This window comes from Myodes glareolus, chromosome 10 (genome assembly GCF_982192425.1).
Source record: "Myodes glareolus chromosome 10, mMyoGla1.1, whole genome shotgun sequence".
Classification (NCBI taxonomy): Eukaryota; Metazoa; Chordata; class Mammalia; order Rodentia; family Cricetidae; genus Myodes; species Myodes glareolus.
In genome coordinates, this window is record NC_142035.1 from 79347926 (window position 1) to 79371691 (window position 23766).

Consider the following 23766-nt stretch of genomic DNA (forward strand, 5'->3'; position numbering starts at 1 on the left):
CTCCCTGGGTAAAATCTATAATCAGAACTGCTCTACTATACTAGCTAGAAATGTTGTAAATCTTTTTGAAGAATCAATTTTGCTTGAAGAGTTGAGGGAAACATTACTTTTATATTAAAATAAGCAAAGCTATATTATGGAGCAAAACGTAAAAAGTAGCGAATTTTTTATATGAGAAAGCACACTTCAAAGAATGTCTGTTCTTATTTCTGGCTTGCTGTAGGCTAAGAAACTTGATCTCAGGGTGGTATGCATTCTCTATCCTGTACTGATTGGACATTTCAGGGAAAAACATAAAATTACCACATTACACAAGGTTTTTTCTTGCTTTTTGTTGAATTTATTAATATTTATAGATTTCTTTTAGGCATGCATTTAGACAAAAGTCTTCAGAATTTATAGAAAAATGAAAACATTGAATTGATATAAAACTAAGTAAGGGAGGTTATATTGAAATACTTTGAATTATCTAATTTAGTATAATTTTACTTTCTCAGATTCTCAGAAGTTACAAACCCTTGTCTAGATTTAAAAGGAAGTTCCAAAACTAATCCTGTGGAAACCTGAACCCAAAAGTCTTTATAGTAAAGACAGTAAGAATCTCACCAAATTTCAACTTTGTATATCAGGGTGCCCTTTGAGACAGTTTAGGTAATCTAGTCTGCTTCCAGGACACTCAGCTCTTTTGTACTTGTTATAGGGTATTTCCAGTGATTTTATCCTAATTTAAAGAAATTCAGCTTCTGCATTTTCTGGCTTTTCCAGTAGGCTTGGATAATCTGAGCCTTTTCTAAGAATCACCACTGATCTCAGCATTTTCAGATCTGTCTTCACTGTTTATCTAATCTTGCAGAGTGATGATTCTTATGCATCTGGTGAGTCAGGGACCTGCTGAGGCTTCTCAGTCCTTTCTTCCTAAAACCTAAAGGGATAGCATCTATTGTTTCCAGAAAAAGAAAATAGCTTCACTTGAGAATGAAATGTTTCATCTCATTTTTGAATACTCCATCCAGATTGGAATGTTTTTACTTCTGAGAAAATTGCTACAAAAATCAGCATAAAATAACAGAAATCCATATCCACATCATGGTGCAAAGTAAAAAGAGGGGAGATTTGAAGACTAATGTCATCATGTGTAAATTTGGCAAATGAAATAAAAGTTGTTTTCAGAGTTGTGGGTTGTGAACTTTAGGAAACACAAAATAATTTTTATTCCATTGAATGGTAAATATTTTTCTTTCTTGAAAGCTTACTTGTTGAAGATGAGACAATATGTTTGAGAGAAAACTATAATTAATTGTTTTTTGTCCTAAATAATCAAGTATTTCTTACTTTTTGGCATTAATGTGATGCTTGGATCTTTTAAGAGAAAAGGAGAATATTTTATTTTTTTATTTGCTGTATACTTATATTCTTTGAGAATTTTATGCAGGTACATGATAGGATGTGATCACATGTATAGTCCAAATTCTTCCTTTGATTATCTCTGTAGCTCTCCCAATACCTTTCCTAGATCTATGTTCTCTTACCTTGCTCCATCAGCACTGTCATCATTATATTATTAATATTTTGTTGTGACTAAACTCAATTAATTTTACCTGATGTGAAAGATCTTGAGGTCATCCACTAGAGCCTAGACATATCTTCAAACTATAGATATTAATTTAAAAAACCTAATCTGATCTCTGTTAGCAATCTTGAAAATATATTGATTAGAGATTAGTCACACTCACAGAGAAAGAAAGAAGGACTTGATGGAGGGTGATACACACAGAGTGAGATAGAGAGGGACAGATGTAGGAAGAGAAGGAAAACTGTCCCTAAACATCCATAAAAGACTGTTTCTAAGACTCTTCAAAGATACTAGAATCTTCTAATGTGAATGTTTTCTGTATAAAATGACAGATTCTACCTATAACAACATATATATATATATACTCATATTTTAAATCACTTATAGATTGCATACAGTACCAAATATGCAATGGAAAAAATATCTGTTATACTCTATTGTAGGTAATAATGAAAAGAAAAAGAGATTTTAAAACCTATCATTCAAGTAGATATTATATTAGTTGATGCTCAACTAATGTAGGTTTAGCTTTTTTTAGATCTCTTTGAAAATATTAATATACACACATGCATATACATGAACATAAATATGCAACTTTGTTACTTATATGTTTGCATATATGCCCATGATATGAGATGTCCTTCTTTATATTTGTTGCTTTCTTTGTTGATGAATAAAGCTGTTTGGGTCAGTTAGAAGAGTGAAGCCAGGTGGGAAATCCAAACAGAGATAAAGAGAGAGAATAGGCAGAGTCAGAAAGACACTGTGTAGCTGCTGAAGGGGAAAGATGGAAGAACCTCATCTGATAAGCCACAGTCTTGTAGCAATACACAGAGTAATATAAATGGGTTAATTTAAGATGAAAGAGCTAGTTTGGAATATGCCTACACTATTGGCCAATTAGTGTTGTAATTAATATAGTGTCTGTGTGATTAGTTGAGTCTGGGTGGCCAGGAATGACCAAGCGACCTTGGTTTACAAAATGATGCAAACTGTCTGGTGCATGGATCTACATAAGACTTAAAAACAAAGCTTAAGAAAAAAGAAAAAGAAGTCTTCTAGACCCACAAACATGGGAGCTAAGCACAGCTTTTTGGTAGCAGCATTTTATTTTCTGATAGGCTCTGTTGGCTGGCAGAAAGCCTTAAGATAAAACTTCCTGACTCAATATTAGCAGGCAAAAGTTACTGGCATTTTTAAGAAATGGTGACTTCCTGGTTCATGCTGGCAGTATGAACTCTGACTCTGTCAGGGGTTTCTACACTTAAATCTGTTTGTGTGCAGTGTGATACTTGTAGCTCAGTGGCAGCATAGACCCACTGAATCCCTGGAGCTGGGGTGGTGATCATACCTTAGAGAGGCAGTGAACATACTGCTGCCAAGTTGGATGTGGTATAGCCAACAGGCACGACTGCAGAGTTGGTTCTAGCAATGCCCACTTACCATTTAAAAATAAGGCACTCCTGGTCAGAAAATGATTATAAATATACAAGAAAGACAGATTCAGGCAGAAATAAACTTCTAAATGGATCACAGTATCTTTTAAAAATGTACATAAGTTTGGGAGAGAGAGGAAAAAGAGTATAAACAAAATAAAGCAAAGACCTTGAAAAGGCAGTAAAATTAATATAAAAGAATAAAGATAGTCATAAATTAAAGGAATAAAGAAAGTAAAACAAAGCTATGTAAAGATGGAAAATAGATAAAGAGCATGGATTATGTATATTATTATGTTTTCTTTAAAATTTTTGACCGCAGAGAGACATTTGTTTCTGGGGACTGCTATGTTAAACCAACATTAAGGTGTCTTGACTTCAAAATTTGGAAATAAGGATATATTACTTTGAAAAAAAAAAGTTCTGCTTTTGTTTTCACAGAAGACAAGAACTTGTGGGTTCCTTCCAGGCTAATGTGCCTTGATGGAACGAGACCCCCTTGAAAGTCTCCTGAAAATACTTTGCCCAACAAACAAGAGAAAGCAGTTTGGAGAAAACTATGCACAAATACCCAAAATAAGTTTTTATAAGTATTTATTTTCATTTAAAGGGGGATATGTATAGAAATGAATATTTTATGTTGGTATGGACTTCGGTTTACTGACACAAATTCAAGGTCAATTGTGTTATATGTATTTCTGCTCTTGTTTAAGATATTGTATTTGTGCAGCTCATTTATTTATAATTAAAATTACCAGTTAATAGTCATTTATAATAACTGAACTTTTATTTATATCAGTTAGGCTTTCTAGATTTACAGAGATGTATTTCAATTTGTTTGATAATCTTCAACACTTCAAAGACCTATAGAATATGGCATTTAAAAGGTTTTAAGAACTTAGATTTTTTTCTCAGCAGTGAGACATGAGACATGTCTACTTCTGGTAGCAGCAATCTACTTCAAGAGGATGATGGGCATCAAAGAGTCACCTTATTTTATCCACAGGCAAGAAAGTTTATCTTCAATATGACATTTTGGCTCTTATAAAGAAGATAAGAAAAGAAAATATAGGTAGTGTATTAATTTATTTTCTATAGCTGTGATAAAAGTATCTGTCCCAAAACAACTTGGAGCTGTGGGAAAGGCTTTAGTTATCTTATACTTCCAATCATAGTCAGTAACTGAATATAATCTGGGCAGAAACTCAATGCAGAAAACTCCCAGCAGGAAATGAGGAAGAGACCTTGAATAAGCACTACTTACTTGCTTGGTCAGTCTGCCTTCTTAAATAAGCAAGGACCACCTATGCATAAATGTCACTACACAAGGTGAACTGGACCTCAAGGAATGCCCCACAGGCATTCCCATAGGCTAATATGTTTGAGGTAATTCTTAACGTGGGTATTATCCCTTCACAAATTTGTCTAGGTTTGTATAAAACTGACAAAATTTAAGAAACAAAAGAACTAACTTGAACAGGCAAGATATTTATTCTTTAATACAGAAAATAAATATAAACTAATATCAAATTTAAAATGTAACAGCATTATATAATATTTTGAAAGTGTTTTAACCATTTATTGCTTGTCTAAGAATTTTCCTTATTTTAGAGAAAACATATCTTAAGTCACTTTAAAACTTAGAATGTCACAAGGACATTCTAAGTATCCAAAATCAGAACTTGCTTGAAATATTTATAATTGTGCAAAATGAGTTTTTATCATATGAATTCTGCAGAAGACTTGAAAGAGAAATACCTGATTATAGCAGAATATCATCATTTATGCCTGCTTTCCTTTTTCAGCTCCCAAGAATACCCTCAGCTACCTCAAAGGATAAAAAAAAAAAAATCAGACAAATAAATATTTTTTCTTTTAAAATTGTTCATATTTGATATTATGCAGAGAAAAAAGTAAATAAATGTTCTAGTATATAATATCAGAAACCACATATTTGCAGGCTAAAGTTATTTGCAATAGAATAATTTTATATTATCAGACAAATTTTAAAATCTAAAGTGGAATTAGAAGAAAAAAGTTGTTTTTGTGACCTTTTGTCATCTATTGTGTAACCTTGTCCAACCTCCATGAAAGTGTTTTCACATTATCTTGTAACTGGTGTTGTCCCATCTGTCTGTAATCTCTCAGAAACCTGCTCTTTCTTAGTAGGGAACAGAATGAATGAAACTAGGGAAGAGGGAAGATAGGAGGAGCTAAGAGGAGTGGAGGCACAGGAAACTCTGTTGGGGTGCATTATATGAAAGAAGAATCTATTATCAAAATTTAAAGAAAAGAATTAGTCTATTTGTCAGTGTATTAAAAAGAAAGAAAGCCATTTCTTTTGTAAGGAAATATGAATTATAGATCATACAAGAAAAGCCACTAGAGAATTTAAGTTATATTTTGAAAGAAGTCTGCATGCAGTGAATGAATTTTGGTCTTTTTAGTTAAAATTGATCAACTCTATTACAAAATGACTATAAGAATGAAGACTCAGATCGAACACCCTTTGGTATTGATTAATTTCTTCATAATTCCCATTATAAGTGGTATAAAATACAACAAGTTGTTTTAGTAAAAATCAGTAACAACTGGTTTTTCAAAATGATTACCCTCTTTAGAACAGCACAAACAATATCTGTATGTTTCCCTGAGAATTTTATTGAAGAAAATTGAATAAAGGAAATGAGTGTACTTTTAGAATTTCTGTAAAAGACTCATCTTTGGCAAACAATATGTAAGTAATGTGGTAGGATGTAAGGTATCTTATGCATACTGCTACCAAAGATTTTCAACTAGTAATCTGAATTCCTATGAGTGAAATGAAATATATAAGCAGTTTTTAGGAGGATAAAGAATTTTTGTTTCTTTTGAAAATTCTCAATTACATGCTTGTTTCTTCTATTAAGTAGTTAGTGTACTGTTAAAAAGAAAAAAAATCTACACAATCCTCAGTGTAAATCAGACAAAATGATCCTGTTCATTGCTGTATTGTGTTTTCTTGTTTTTCCTTTTCTTTTTTTAACATATTCACAGCTACTGAAAATGTCAATATGCATCCATTTATTTGTCTTAAGTCTCTTAACTGGAATAGTAAATACCTTCCTGGTCACTCTCTTTCTTCCTTCTTAATTCTCTCCTGATGACTCTCCTCTTTTCTCTTGTTTTACCTTGTTTCCCACTCTGTTTTCTCAGCTTTGTCCCTGAAAAGTTTTATGCAAAAATTTACCTTGAGTAATAGTTTTATTGAGGTACAACTTGTATGAGAATAAATGAGCCTACTCATCATATAAAATCTGGTTAACCTGAACATATGCCAACCATGATTTCATGACACAGTAGAGTTAATGCCTTGCTGGCTGCTCAAAATTTGCAGTTGATCCTGGCCTGGCAGTTTTCTTCTAAATCTTGTTTAATATGCAGACTCTTACCTCACCCCACCAGGAGACTTCCTGCTCTCTACTTGTTCTTATCTGAAGAATGTCCCTGGGCTCAAAGGATTGATTTTATCCTAAAAACTGTCTCTAAGCCTGAATGCTGGATTTATCTCTGGGATGACCCTCTGCAGGTTCCTGCTAGAAGTTCCCTGTTACACCTATGGGTAACTGAGACTTGTGCTAAGAACTTTGTTCCCTGCTTCTACATAGGAAGCCTTATGATAGGCAATGCCACTTAATGCAAAGTAGGCTTTGTTCCTAGGCTTCCCAATTCTACATATTCTTTATACTCTGGAATAAAGTTGAGCTGAGTCACCAAAGTAATCTCCTTTAGGGCTGTCTCTATGGTCCATCTGAACTTGGTTTTTGGCTTCTGTTCCCTCCATCCTCGTGGAACAGTGCACTAACATTCAACCAACAAAGAAGCAGAACAGAAATAATCCAAGTGAAAACTTTTTCTTTTGTTGTTTTAATTTGTTTTGTTTTCTATTTATTGTTTTTGTGGTATATAATACCTACTCTGTTAATGACAACTGTGCAAATAATACCATGTTGTTAAATATGGGTACAATGTTTAATGATTGGACTGTATAAATTTATTCCTCTTGCAAATGCTATTGCTACAGTCTGCCACCATTGGAAAGAAAATCATTTCTCCAAAAATCCCATCCCTGACAAGAAGAACAGTATTCACTCTCCAGCAGTCTGGCACTTGTTTAACCTGCACTGCTTCTTTAACATTGAGTAACTAGCATTGTTTATCTATCTGTAATGTCCCATGACTGTTTCTGGGGAAGACCAATAGACAGGACAGTAACAGATAGAAGAAATACCATGCAAGTTCAGATTAGTGAATCAACAAATTTATTGAAATTACTTACAGGAGTGCTAGGTGACAACCAGTTACAGGAGAATGGATGACTCTCAGCAAGTTAAGTCATAGAAAAGTTCAACACTAGTAGGGGTGTTAACTCAAGAAAGCTGTATTGAATTCATCTCTCACATCACCGGCAGTTATTTATACCTTTGATCGGTTTTCTTTGCCACTGCAATTAGTTTCTTCTTATGTAACTTAAAGAATGGACTTAATGACTCTACTCACCTTTCTGAGCCTCTAAGTCTTGGAGTTTCTTGAGCCTCAGAAAGTTCATTGCACCTCCTGCCTCTGAAATGACTACGTCATATACACGAACAGTTACACAAATATAATGTTCTTCATAATCGTCAAAATTTTTATAAGCCTCATCACTTTTTTAGGTGTGTGTGTGTGTGTGTGTGTGTGTGTGTGTGTGTGTGTGTGTGCATAACACTTTTGCAATCTGCAAACCTGCTGTTGGATTTTGGGTTAATGTCATATCTTTTATTTTTATAAATAATGCATAAATAACATGAGACTAAAGATATTTATATTTGAGATTCATTCAATGAGTTTGTTATGAAGCACAACTGTTATGGGTGGAACATATCCAATGTTGTATGTTCCCAGTAGAAATCCTTCACATTGAATTTCTGAAATGCAGTATTATTTTAAAATCCACTAACATTGCTCAATAATTTGAATTTCTTCGTACCCTTTCTACAACTATCAGCTATGCTAACTGGAGTGAAATAATGCTTAATTATAGCATGAGTGTGAATTTGAAAGATGACCAAAATGATGAATGCCTTTCTCAGTTTTTCTTATGTCCATTTGTGTGTTAGTTTAGAAAAATGTCATTTTTTATGTTATGATTATTTATTACTCTTAGTTATAAAAGTTCCTTACATTTTGAATGGCAAATCTTGGTCATATGGATGGCTAGGAAATATGTTGCCTAATTCATAAGTTGCTCTTGTCATTCTGTTCAGTAATTCCCATACTCTAAAGATACTTTACATTTTGTATATTCTTACTTTCTATTTTTGCTTTCCATGTCTGTGCTTTTGGAATTTTATCCAATAAAAGTTTTCTACAATCAATGCCAAGATTTCTTTTACATTTTCTCCTAGAAGCTTAGAGTGGAAGATCCTATATTTAGAAATAAAGCCTAATTACTTTGCTAGGACTTACAGCGCTATGGAGCAGGGCAACGCTATAAATGATAGATCTGATATGAGAAAGAAAGCCTTCAGTTTTGCTATAAAAATTGGTTACTGCTGCAGGTTTATATTAGGTTGAGGTCTTTTTTATATAATTATTTTGCTTACTAATTTACCAGTAAGAAGTGGTGAACTTGGAGTGAACTTGGTGGTAAAGAGTTGAATTAGCACTTAGAGCATTGGCTGCTCTTCCATAGGACAAGTGTTGGATACCCAGCACCCACATACCAATTCACAACCATCTGGAATTCTAATTACAGGATGTCAATACTATCTCTTCTGGCCCCGTGCACATCAGACACACATATGGCACACAGACATGCATGCAGGAAACAAATTCACTTTCAAAAAAAATAAACCTAATTTTTAAAGTAGCATATTTTTCCCTGGGTAGAAGTCACAATGGACAAAGGACTCACTGTTCTATCCAGAGTTACGATTCTGATATTCTTTCTAAGGATAGAAAGGTATGGGGACTTCATGTACTTCCAGTTCATGGAGTCCAGGAAGGAGCTTGAAAAGCAAAATTCCCCCATTAGACATATTATTTTGGTGCACTCCAGGTTCAACTGAATGCACCTGTGTTATTGAATAATGTAGTGACCAATCAAGAAAAGCTCATGACATCAATATCAGCTCTCCACCTGATCACAACAAAAATGTTTATACCTACCTGCAATACATATCTGTTCACACACACAAAAAAAATCAGATACAACAAACATATACATATGCAAAACAATGTCTACAATTTTTGCCTGAAGTATGTTTTCTTTGCTTGGTGAGATGATATAAATTATATTACTTTCATATACTCCTGTACCACATCCTTCAATCTCACCCTGATGTACAACTCCCACCAGCAAGAGAAGGAAGGAAGAAGGAAGGAATTAAATTATGTCATTCTATCTCTTCTTTCTTTGAGTATGTGTGTTTTTTTTTCTCAAGCATTTAATATATTATATTTAAAGTCTCTGGATTCTGTAGTTTAGACTCAAACTAAAAATTCAACTAACTCAAATTTCAGCTCAGTTCTTTGGTCCTTCGCAGGAGTTCTTTGCCTCTGAACCACGTCTGTATAATTGAGTGATGAATCAGGTTTTTAATCATCGTTCGCAAACACTTGGAGACAACCTCCTTTACCTGAGTCTTCCCTGCTGAAGCACTGCCTTAACTTTGAGTTACTGCAGTTACTGTACACTTGCTCCTCTGATCCTAAGGCCCTGAAGACACTGAGTTTCCACTTCAAGTTTTGGCCAGTTTACATGACCTGCAAGTTTCTCAGTCTCTGGTTGTGGCATTGAAAACTCACCCTGTTTTGATGGCACCCCTAGTCTAAGTCTTGTCATCCATCACAATCCTAATACCTTCAGATGCACTTTCTTGTCCTAGATGTAAGGATGCTCTTCAAGATTATCAGTCTGGTAGTAATACATTTTACTTAAGAATAAATGAGTATCTCACCTATGACAGGAAAGTTACTTGCCAAATCTCTTAAAATGTCTTCAAAAGGCTTAATAATTTGGTTGCTACCTATTTCTCAAAACACACATTCTGTCTTATCTTTTTCACTTGCTTATTTTAAAAAGCAAAATGCTTTTTAGCATTCCAAGCTATATCCACATTGTAGGTGTTTCCCAGTAAGTATTCCAACCCTGGAATCTATTTACCTAAGACACTTTTAAATAGCAAGAAGTGTTTTTGGTTTCTTATAACAGCTTACCATTTCTCAAACAAAATATTACATTTGAAATCACTTAATAAACTCCCTGATGAATTATTTTATGCATAATTATTGTGTGTCCTTCCACGTTTAATTAATCCATTTGCATAAATGCTTTACCTCTGGAGGTAGATGTGAGAACTACAAGTGGACATGGTGCCTACAGAGGTCCGAATTCCCTGTTTTACAGGTAAATGTGAATCATTATGTAAAAGAATTAAACCTAGATCCTCTGCAAGATCAGCAAACGTACATTTTGTTGTTGAAACATCTCTCTAACCCCTCAGTTTGTGTTTTAAGACAGGTGTCATATAGTTTATGTAGGCCTTCTACTCTTAATTCTTTTTAAGAATTAGTTTTAATTAGTTTACCTCCACTTTCCAAGAATTGGGATCAAAGGCATTTACTGAGAGAAGAGATAAAATGCATTCTGTCCTCTTCTGCAATGTAAGAACACAGGTCAGCATTTCAATCATGTTGTTTTATTGAACCCTCACTATTCAAAATGATGCTTTTCTGTGTCAGAAATAGTTAGTGCACAAATTAAAAATTAATGTTGTATAAACATTGGTAAATGAATTTCAAGTTGATAGACTCAGATAATATTATTAAAAGATCAAACATGTACTAAATATACATTTAATAAATTCTGGGAATATTTGCTCTACATGCTCAAGAAGAAGCATTGCTCCATTGCTTTCTGTTGCAGTAAAATTGAAGAACTAATTATTCTTGGAGGTATATATTAGTAAAGATTAGTAAAGGTTCTTGAAGTCAATTAAATTAAAACAGAAAGAAAAACAAAGGGCTTTCTTTTATGTTATGCAATGACTTAAGTGACATAAATCAGTTTTTGACAAATGCTGCTTCCCACACAAAAGTGTACTGGGACCATGTTCAATGTCTTCACTATGAAGAGCCTGAGAAAAAAGGCAGACATGTTCAAATATATTCTGAATTGTGATTTATAAACTTTAGTTGTGTTTAATATATGTATTTTAGCTGTGATAAAATATTTTTATCTGATTTTTTGCAGTAGCAGTGTTCATGTACAGGGTATTTGCATATCTGTGGCACTCTGAAATACAGCTCAGGGTGATTTCCCTGTTTTCACTTCTGCCCTCTCTTTCCATCCTATTTACCAGTTTATATATAAATTGTTTGTGTCAGACAACTTATTTGAATCTGAATTGTGCTGACACCAGAGATATTTGCAAATATTTCTTGACATGTCATCAAGCATCTTGTCAATTTGTACCTTCAGAATTTATGCACAGACTGAAATTCCAAATGCTGTTCTCAACTCAAGCGAGACACATGCTCATTCTACAAGATACACATGAGGATATAATAATTTTCACAACTTAGATGGGGTTTTATCTATTTCAAGATTTTCATAACATTATGTACCAATATATAATAGTAAGTTGAAAGAAACAAAAATTAAATGAAAATTATGATTTGACAAGGAATCATTTTCTTGCTTATAATTGCATTTCATCTTGAAACATTATAGAAAGAGCACCAAATATTTCAAATATGTAGATAATCTATCATTTGCAAAACCAAGGTTATGAATAATCAATTTTTATTCATAAATTGTTAAGCTTTTTAGAAAAATGTTGATTTCTCTATCATCCAAGTGATATTAGTGAATAATTATACATGTCTGCTTTATCTCATTAAAGTATAGTTACATACATATATCACATATTGTAAATATTTATTCTTTGATGCTTTCGTATATATGTGTGAACTATGTAATATGTGGAAAATATTTACATATATTTAAAATGTATTTTGACCATATAGCCAGCACTTATTCCCTTCCCTCTCCTGCTGAATGCCTGCTTCACAACAAATTCCCCTTTCCTGTTTTTGTGTGTGTGTGTGTGTGTGTTTGTGTATTGTACTCTGTTGTGAATATGTGACTGTGAATGTTGGGTTTGAATGCTAACTGGTGCAGTTATTTTTTGGGTAACAATGACTACTCTGATGCACAAATAAATTGCCCACACCATGTCTAGGAGACAGCATTACACTTCTACACATGCTGTCATTTGTATACTCTTTCTACGCCCCTTTTAAGATACATCCTGAAGTTTTCATCATTTGGGGGAAGAGCAGATTTGCAGATGACTCATATAGAGCTGTTCACTTAAAACTTGCCAGCTCTCATCAGTGTGACCAGCCAGGAGTCTTTGCATTTGCCACTGTTTATTGAGAAGTGAAGCTTCAGAAATCAAATCTGAGAGCTGAACTGATATGTCTAGAGAAACATAAATATTTAGAGAACAGATATATCCCTTTAGCAAAATATAGTTATAGATTCTTCCCTAGTGCCAATTACCTCCCAAGTCATTGGCTTTTGAACAGGTTAAAAGTACTATCTACGTACTCTGTCCTGTGTAGAGTGATTTAGCTCCAAACAGAAAGTGACTGTTCACCTCCGGTCACTCATGCTGTTGTTAATTACTGAACTCACCTTGCCTGGCTATCTCGTGCTGTACCATAATGTACTACATCATAATGTACATAATGACTACATCTGGGTGAGGTCATTGATGACTTTTCCTACTGAACAGCACCCTCTTACACTACAAAACCTCGAAAGTTGGAAGTTTCCAGTGCAGTCTAGCTTCCTTTCCTATGTCCTTCAACCAGAGCATTCAGTGTCTGCTGCAAGACTTTCATCACCCATTTCAGCGAGACAGTCAAGAGCAATGACAATAGCCTGAACTAGTTCAGGGATCACCAGTACTCACTGCTTCATCAATCATAGAGAAGTATGCCATATCTGGAAGAGAATTTTGTTTAATATCCTATGGTTTCCTGGAGTACCAATATCCATGCATGCAATGTATCTTCATTTTATGGCCTTTGAAACACTACCATATTCTTAATGTTTAATTAGCATAGATCAGTATTCATAATAGTTTTTTATGAATTTTCATGCATGTAAATAATGTATGTCAATGATAGTCTCCATGCCCATTATCCTTTGTGTTGTCCTTCTCATTATTATTAGTATTTGTGGTCTTTAACCTAGCACTCTCTACTTTAATGTCTCTTTTGATGTGTGTGATTCAGTTTCATTAAGGTTATTTAAAGAATCATGGACCAAAGTTTATTTACAACAACATGTAAATGCATCTTACTAATACCACTGAAATAAATATTTCTCTTTCAAATCAACCACTATCTGCATATTTAAACAGAACAGGATTGGTTGGTCACTAGAAGTCTCTCCATCTTCACAAAAGTACTGACAGGCCCAGTCTTGAGGAGATTCTGTGCAGATAACAACGGCTGCTCTAAGTTCAAGAGAACAACAACAAGGTCATATCTAGAAGTCAGTTTTCATATCGTCTTTTCTCTCTCCCTCTATACTTCTGCTCTTACATTATTCCTGTCCCCTTTTAAATGATATTTCCTGATGAGAAACATCATTAAAGAAGGTTATCTTAATGGCCCATTTATAAATGGACTTTTAACATTTATTTAGAATGTGTGTTTCAACCAGTATTGAGTTTCTGGCTTTGTAGACCTATGTAAAAATAAATGTCTGTGACCAAAGCTCACAGCATCACTGTATGATAGACATAAACATAATTATTTAAAATGCCATTTGACACTAACATCATGAATGTTTAACAAAACAACTGCACTAACTTTCATACTACTAGCTATGACCACGCTAGCCACAAATTTATTTCCTCCTGTGAAATATCATCTAATCCATTGAGAAAACCCTTGTACCCCTGTAACAAGCTTTCCAGGATTGGAGCTGTTAGTTTACTTTGTCATTTTGATCATTGCTGTTGAAAACCAGATACACAAATAAGTAGCACATTGACCGTTTTTTCCCAATATTATATGTAGCACTTTGTGTCACTAATAGGACTAAACAGCAAGGAGGTGGTTTCTTAGTCAGGTCCAGCTTAACATAGAAGTGTTCTTTTACCAAAGCATTGTGTCTTTAAAGAGAGGGTATTAACAATGAGTATTGCTAGGCAATTAGTAGCATAGTTAATGGTAAAATTAAAACTTAGAGAAATAGATCTCCAAAATAAAGAAATCAATAAAGTAGACATACCAAATAATCCAATTAAAAAAATGAATACAGATCTAAACAGAGAATTCTCAGCAGAAGAATCTCAAATGATTAAAACACACCTAAGGAAATCTTCAACATCCTTAGACAACTTGGAAATGCAAATCAAAATGACTCTCAGATACCATCTTACTCCAGTCAGAATGACTAAGATAAAAACACCATGAATAGCTGACCTGAGAGGAGTGCATGGCACCTCCAGCTCCTGCTGCAGGGGCTTCTTGGCTCCACACAACTCTTCCCCCCAGAGTTCGCCCTTTTGCCTGCATGGTTCTTTGACCTCTAAGATTCCTGTTACTTTGTTGAGGACAACCTTTCAGACTGACCAGCCAACCGGGGAACAGTTACAGCACCTGCACTGAGGAGATCCACACAGAGTCAGTCACAGCAAAGGTTGGACCAAGACACCAAGACTCTCCTGGCTGCATTTGAAGGAAGAGATGGGCAGGCACCAATGCAAGAATTCCTCCAACAATTCTGAAATTGAAATTTCAGAAAGGCAACATGACATCACCTGAATCCACGGATCATGAAACAAGAAGAATGGAAAACCCTACTCCAGAAGAAATAGAAGAAATTGACTTTAAACAGAACTATATGAAAATGATAGAGGAACATAAGCAGGAGGTGAAAAACTGCCGTAACGAAATGGAGATAATAAAAAAAAGGTAGTTGAAATGAATAAATTTCTCAAAGAAAACAAAGAAAACCAAGAAAAAGCAATCAGCATGTAAGGGAAACAGTTCAAGACTTGAAAAATGAAATGGAGGTAATGAAGAAAACACAAACTGAGGAAAGGCTGGATATGGAAAATTAGGGTAAACAAGCAAGAACTGCAGAGACAAGTATTACCAACAGAATACAAGAGATAGAAGAAAGAATCTCAAGCACTGAAGATACTATAGAGGAAATAAACTCACTGATTAAAGAACAAAACAAATCTAACAAATTCTTAACACAAAACATCCAGGAAATCTGGGACACCATGAAAAGATCAAACCTAAAAATAATAGGGGTAGAGGAAGGAGAAGATTTACAGCTCAAAGGTCCAGAAAATATATTCAACAAAATTGTTGAAGAAAACTTTCCCAACCTAAAGAAGGATATTTCTATGAAGGTACAAGAAGCATACAGAACACCAAATAGACTGGATAAAAAAAAAATCCCCTTGCCATATAACAATCAAAAAACTAAACATACAGAATAAAGAACAAACATTAAGAGCTGCAAGGGAAAAAGGTTGAGTAACATATCAAGGTAAACATATCAGAATTACACCTGACTTCTCAATGGAAACCATGAAAGCCAGAAGGTCTTGGATAGATGTGCTACAGAAACTAAGAGATCATGGATGCAAGCCCAGACTACTATAACCAGCAAAGTTTGCATTCACCATCAATGGAGAAAACAAGATATTCCAGGACAAAAACAGATTTAAACAATACGTAGCCACAAAACCAACCTTACAGAAAATACTAGAAGGAAAATCACAAACCAAGGAATCCAAAAACACCCATAATAACACAAGCATCTGACAAACCTCCACCAGGACAACTCAAAGAAGGGAAACACACAAACACTACCAACAGGAAAAATAATCAGGGTTATCAACCACTGGCCATTAATATTGCTTAATATCAATGGACTCAACTCACCTATAAAAAGGCATAGGTTAAGAGATTGGATACGAAATCAGGACCCAACATTCTGCTGCCTACAAGAAACACACCTCAAACACAAAGACAGACACTACCTCAGAGTAAAGGGTTGGGAAAAGGTTTTCCAGTCAAATGGACAAAAGAAAAAAGCAGGTGAGGCTATAATAATATCTAACAAAATTTATTTCAAACTAAAACCAATCAGAAGAGACAGAGATGGACACTTTAACTCATATCAGGAACAATTCATCAGGAGGAAGTCTCAATCCTGAATATCTATGCCCCAATATAAAAACACCCACATATGTAAAAGAAACATTACTAGAACTAAGAGCATTAATCAAACCCCACACACTAATAGTGAGTGATTTCAACACTCCTCTATCACCAATGGACAGGTCAATTAGACAGAAACTTAACAGAGAAATAAGAGAACTAACAGATGTATTGAACCAAATGGACCTAACAGACAAGAATATAACATCTTCTCAGCATCTCATGGAATCTTCTCAAAAATTGATCACATAATTGGTAACAAAGCAAACATCCATAGATACAAAGAAATTGTAGTAATCATGTGTGTACTATCGGATCACCATAGAATAAAGTTAGAATTCAACAACAATTCTAACCCCAGAAAGCCCACAAACTCATGGAAACTGAATAGTTAACTACTGAACCATCCTTTGGTCAAGGAAGAACTAAATAGAGAAATTAAAATCTTCCTTAAATTCAACAAAAATAAAGACACAACATACTCAAACCTATGGGACACTGTGAAAGCAGTGAAAGTTCATAGCACTAAGGACCCACATAAAAGAAATGGAGAAAGCACACATTAGAGACTTAACAGCACACCTGAAAGCTCTAGAAAAAAAGAAGCAGACTCACCCAGGAGGAGTAGAAGACTGGAAATAATCAAACTGAGGGCTGAAATCAACAAAATTGAAACACAGAAAACAATCGAAAAAATCAATGAAACAAAGAGCTGGTTTGTTTCAAATCCCTATCCAAACTAATCAAATGGCAGAGAGAGAACATGCAAATTGATAATATCAGAAGTGAAAAGGGGGACATAACCACAGACACAGAGGAAATTCAGAGAATCATTAGATCTTACTACAAAAGCCTGTATGCCACAAAATTGGAAAATGTGAAAGAAATGGACACTTTTTAGATAAATACCATATATGAAAATTAAGTCAAGACCAGGTGAGCAGTTTAAATAGACCTGTAAGTCACAAGGAAATAGAAGCTGTCATCGAAAACCTCCCTACCAAAAAAAGCCCTGGACCAGATGGTTTCAATGCAGAATTCTATCAGATCTTCCATGAAGATCTGATATAAGGACCTATACTCCTTAATGTGTTTCACAAAATAGAAACAGAAGAATCATTGCCTAACTACTTTTATGAAGCTACAGTCAACCTGAAACCAAAACCACACAAAGACTTAAGCAAGGAAAAGAATTACAGACCGATCTCACTCATGAACATCAATGCAAAATTCTCAATAAAATGGTGGCAAAACGAATCCAAAAACACATCCAAAAAATTATACATTATGATCAAGTAGGCTTCATCCCAGAGAGGCAGGGCTGGTTCAACACACAAAAATCTATCAATGTAATCCATCATAAAAATAAACTGAAGGAAAACATCCATATGATCATTTCATTAGATGCTGAAAAGGCATTTGACAAAATTCAACACCCCTTTATGATAAAGGTCTTGGAGAGATTTGGGATACAAGGTTCATTCCTAAATATAATAAAGGCAATATACAGCTGACAGGTAACATTAAATAAATGGAGAGAAACTTAAAGCCATCCCACTAAAATCTGGAACAAGACAAGGCTGTTCACTCTCTCCATACCTCTTCAGTAAAGTGCTTGAAATTCTAGTAATAGCAATAAGGCAACATAAAGAGATCAAGGGGATTCGAATTGGAAAGGAAGAAGTCAAACTTTCTTTATTTGCAGATGATATGATAGTGTACATAAGTGACCACAAAAACTCTACCAAAGAACTCCTACAGCTGATCAACACCTATAGTACTGTGGCAGGATACAAGATCAACTCCAAAAAATCAGTTGCCCTCCTATACATAAAGAACAAAGATACAGAGAAGGAAATCAAAGAAACATCACTTTTCACGATAGTCACAAATAGCATAAAGTATCTTGGGGAACTCTAACCAAGGAAGTGAAAGATCTATGTGGTAAGATCTTTAAGGTTTTGAAGAATGAAATTGAAGAGGATACCAAAAAATGGAAGAATCTCCCATGCTTTTGGATTGGGAGGATCAACATAGTAATAATGGCAATTCTACCAAAAGAAATTTATAGATTCAATGCAATCCTCATCAAAATTCCAACAAAATTCTTCACAGACTTTTAGAGAACAATAATCAAGTTTATATGGCAAAACAAAAAACCTAGGAAAGACAAACATCCTATACAATAAAAGTACTTCCAGAGGCATTACCATCCCTGATTTCAAACTCTCTTACAGAGCTACACTAAAAAACAGAGATGTTGACTAATGGAATCGAATCGAAGACCCAGATATTAATCCACAAATCTATGAACACCTGATTTTTGACAAAGGAGCTAAAACTCTACCATGGAAGAAAGAAAGCATCTTTAACAAATGGTGCTGGCTTAACTGGATGTCAACCTGTAGAAGAATGAAAATAGATCCATGTCTATCACCATGCGCAAAACTCAAGTCCAAATGGATCAAAGATCTCAATATTAATCTGACCACATTGAACAGGATAGAAGAGAAAGTGGGAAGTAGTTTACAAGACATGGGCACAGGAGTCCATGTCCTAGGTAGAACCCCAGTAGCACAGACAATAAGAGCAACAATGAATAAATGGGACCTCCTGAAACTGAGAAGCTTTTGTAAAGCAAAGGACACTGTCAGTAAGACAAAAAGGCTACCTTCGGACTGGGAGAAGACCTTCACCAACCCCTCATCAGACAAAGGTCTGATCTCCAAAATATACAAAGAACTCAAGAAACTACATACTAAAACTCTAATTGACCCTATTAAAAAATGGGGTACTGAACTGCAGAGAGAATTCTCAAAAGAAGAAGTTCGAATGGCCAAAAGACACTTAAGGTCATGCTCAACCTCCTTAGCAATCAGGGAAATGCAAATCAAAACAACTTTGAGATATCATCTTACACCTGTCAGAATAGCTAAAATCAAAACACTAATGACAGCCTAAGATGGAGAGGATGTGGCGGAAGGGAAACACTCGTCCGTTGTTAGTGGGAATGCAAACTTGTGCAGCCACTTTGGAAATCAGTGTGGCGGTTTCTCAGGAAATTGGGGATCAACCTACCTCACGATCCAGCAATTCCATTCTTGGTAATATACCCAAGATATACCCTATCATTCTACAAAAGCATTCATTCAGCTATTCATAGCAGCACTATTTGTAATAGCCAGAACCTGGAAACAATCTAGGTGCCCCTCAATAGAAGAGTGGTTAAAGGAGGTGTGGAACATATACACATTAGAGTTTTACTCAGCGATAAAAAACAATGACATCTTGAATTTTGCATGCAAATGGATGGAAATAGAAAACGCTTTACTGAGTTGAGGTAACCCAGGCCCAAAAAGAGGAATATGGTTTGTACTCACTCATAAGTGGATTCTAGCCATAGTTAAAGGACATTGAGCCTATAATTCGTGATCCTAGAGAAGCTAAATAAGAAGTTTAACCCAAAGAAAATCAAGTAGTTATCCTCTTGGATATTGGAAGTAGACAAGATTGCCAGGCAAAAGTTGGGTGCACGGGGTGGGGGTGGGTATAAGGTGAGATGGGTAGAGAGAAGCGAGAAGGGGAGGATTCTGGAGAGGTTGGGGGAATGGGATGGGTGGGATGGAGGAACGGTGGATATGGGAGTAGGAAAGTAAATATCTTAATTAAGGGAGTCATTTTGGGGTTTGCAAGAGACGACTCTCGAGGGGTTTCCAGGTCCAAGGAGAGGTCCCCAGATTGATCCTTAGGCAGAAGAGGAGAGGGTGTGTTAACTGGCCTTGTCCCATAGTCACACTAATGAGTATCTTGCATATCACCATAGACCCTTCATCTGGTGATGGATGGAGATAGAGACAGAGGCCCACACTGGAGCACTGGACTGAGCTCCCAAGGTCCAAATGAGGAACAGAAGGAAGGCAAACATGAGCAAGGAAGTCAGGACCACGAGGGATGCGTCCTCCCACTGACACGGTGGGACTGATCTAATGGGAGCTCACCAAGGCCAGCTGGACTGGGAGTGATGGAGCTTGTGACCAAACTGGACACTCTGAATGTGGCTGGCAATGAGGACTTACTGAGAAGCCAAGAACAATGACACTGGGTTTTTATTTTACTGCATGTACTGACTTTGTAGGAGCATGTTTTGTTTGCATGCTCACCTTTATAGACCTGGATGGAGTGGGGAGGACCTTGAACTTTCCACAGGGCAGGGAATCCTGACTGCTCTTAGGAATAAAGAAGGAGGTTAGGTTGGGAAGGGGAGGGGAAAGGGAGGCGGGGAGGAGGTGGAAATTTTTAGTAAATTAATAACTAAAAAAATTTTTAAAAAGAGATGTGAGTCCTGCGTGGGTCAGCATAGACTAAGGAAGGATTGTCGAAGAAGAAATGCAAAGAAAAGAGTCTTAGAGTTCAACACAAGGGTGGACTCAGGGCACCAATCCCAGCCCTTCAACACTTCCCATGAGAAGACTTTCATTTCTTTCTGGGGTCATGGAAAGATTCTGACAACTCAAAAATCATATCAACTGGGAATCACCTGGGTGTCTTCACTGTAGGTGTTTCCCTCCTTCCTCCTCGAGACTACTCACTGTATGTAAGTTTAGGCTCATGGGACACTTTCTGTTGAAATGTCACCCATCATATATACATTATGCACTGCTTCATCAATGAACCTTATAAGAGCACTGCCATGATAGCCTAGTCTAAACGCCATGGAGAGTGACACCTTCATGCCATGATTGCGTTTTTCATTAGCCTACACCTCAGCCTCCGTGTCTACTGTTGGTCTTCTGGCATCTTCTCCAACCAATCCCATCTTCTATTTAGAAATCGGACCTTCACATTGGATGCTGTCTCATTTATGACATCATTCTTCTTCCAACACAACCAGTACCTGGGAGAATCTTGGTGTTTCTATGGTGATGACTGTAAACAAATTTGGATAATCACAGGGCACAGGTTACCAGTGACCATTGAGTGCTGTCTGATACTGGACACACTTGCCACTGAGGTCAGCTGATCAGACAAGGCTGACCAATTATCTTGCTTCATTTTACTTTGGATTACTAATCCTCTCCCCCTAACCATGTCAGGTAAGGATAGAGACTTTAAAACATGTCTTTTGATCTTCTCCACTGACTTTTACTATACTTTTAAATCTTGTTGAATGTGGATACTATTGATGTTGATATAGATATCTAGATTTGAATATCACATTTAGCTTTGGTTTTTACTAAGTAGGTAATTTTAGACAGAAAGTTTACTCTCAAGTGTTTTCCATCCACCTCAAGGAGAGAACAGTGTCACTGTGCTCTGGGTTCTGGACTGTCAGCTCTTAAGAAGGAAGAGAAGAAGGAATTAAATCAGGCCCTTCTTGATGGTATAAAAATCCAAAGACACAGGAACATGAACAAGGAGTGCAGAGATCAAGCTCTCTAGACCACTGATGGGACAGTCTCCTTCTACTACTACTTCTCCTTATGACATCAATTTCAGGGCTGCTCTGAAAGTCATATTCACACCAGGGATGGTAGAGACACCTGTAATCACAGTAAGGAGAGAGAACTTGATGGGAAAGAAGGTCACTTTAAGTCTAGCATGTTCTGTACTGCCCTGCCTCCACACTCACCAAATAAATATTAAATATGGACAAAAACCCCCACCATGAATAGCTTATGCTGGAGAGGGTGTAGAGTAAATGGGACACTTCTTCATTGCTAGTGGGAATGCAAACTTGTTCAAATACTTTGGAAATATATAAGTATGGTGATTTCTTAGAAAAAGTGGTAACCAACCTACCTCAAGACCCAGCAATACCGCTTTTGGGAATATACCTAAAATATGCTCAATCATACCATGAGAACATGTTCTTAACTATGTACATAGCAGCATTTTTGCAATATCCAGTACTTGAAAAAAATCTATTTGATCTTCAACCAATGAATAGATAAAGAAAATGTAACATGTTTGCACTATGATGTACTACTAGGTGGTAAAAAAAAAACTATGACATCTTGAAATTTGCATGCAAATGAATGGGACTAGAATAAACTATCCTTAGAGAAATAACCCAGACCTAGAAAGATGAACATGGCTTGTTATCACTTATAAGTGGATACTAGTTATAAAGCAAAGAATACCGAGCCTATCATCCATGACTGCATAGAAACTAGGTAACAAGAAGAAATGGAGAAATCTAAAAGAAACATACATAAATTCCCCCTAGAAAGGGGAAATAGACAAGATTTTCTAACAAAGTTGGGAGCATGGGGTTTGAGAAGAAATAAAGGCAAAAGAGAAGGAGGAGGGGAGAATGGGAGGAGGAAAGAAAACTTGAGGAAATGGGATGGTTGAGATGAGGGAATGCCAGGGATGGAGAAGAAGGAAATAGATGTCTTAATTGAGGGAGATATTATAGGACCAGCATGAAACCTGGCATTAGAGAAATTCTCATAATTCCACAAGAATGACCTCAGCTGAAAACTCTAAGCAATAGTGGAAAGGATACTCAAACTGGTATTGCCCTGTAGTCAAATTGATGACTACCTCAAATGTCATCATAAAAGCCTCATCCAGCAATTGATAGAAGCAGAGACAGAGATCCAGAACAGAGAAATGTACTGAGCTCCTGAGCTCCTGCACTCACAAAGTTCAGTCAAGGAGTGGGAAGAGTAAGAATATGTAATTGTTATATACATTTACTAACAGATTACTGATTTTCATCTGTACTATAAAAATATGTGCATTCTGTATTTGAGTGACATATTTAATGTTGCAAAAGGAGTAGTGGACTTTGTCCCGCCACCCGGCTAGCTTTACCTGAAATAATTACACAGAAACTGTATTCATTTAAATACTGCCTGGCCTATTATCTGTAGCCTCTTATTGGCTAATTCTCACATCTTAATTAACCCATTTCTATTAATGTGTGTAGCACCACAAGGTGGTGGCTTACTGGGAAGATTCTAACCTTTGCCCATCTTGGGCCAGAGCTTCATGGCACCTGCCTGCCTCTGCTTTCTTTCTTCCACAATTCTGTTCTGTCTTCTCCACCCACCTATGTTCTGACCTATCAGGCCAAGCAATTTCTTTATTAATTAACCAATGAAAGCAACACATAGAAAGAAGACCTACCTACATCATTTCCCTTTTTTCTGTTTAAACAAAAAAGAAAGGCTTTCATTTTGACACTGTAAAATTACATATAACAAAACAGTTATCAAGCAAGAATTACAGTGATAATATTTATATCTTTTTTATCTTTTATCATAACTACGGAAAACTATAACTAATCATTCTTCAACTCCACCAAAGACTCCAGAAGGATAAAATATTACCTAAGTAAACAAGAAATAAGCAACTTTCAAAACTCTAGAAATGACGGAGACATCTTACTGTCTGGACAGTCACCTAAAGTTTTTTTGTACCATTGGAGCATCCATCTTTGGCCTACAGGACCATAGTATCCAG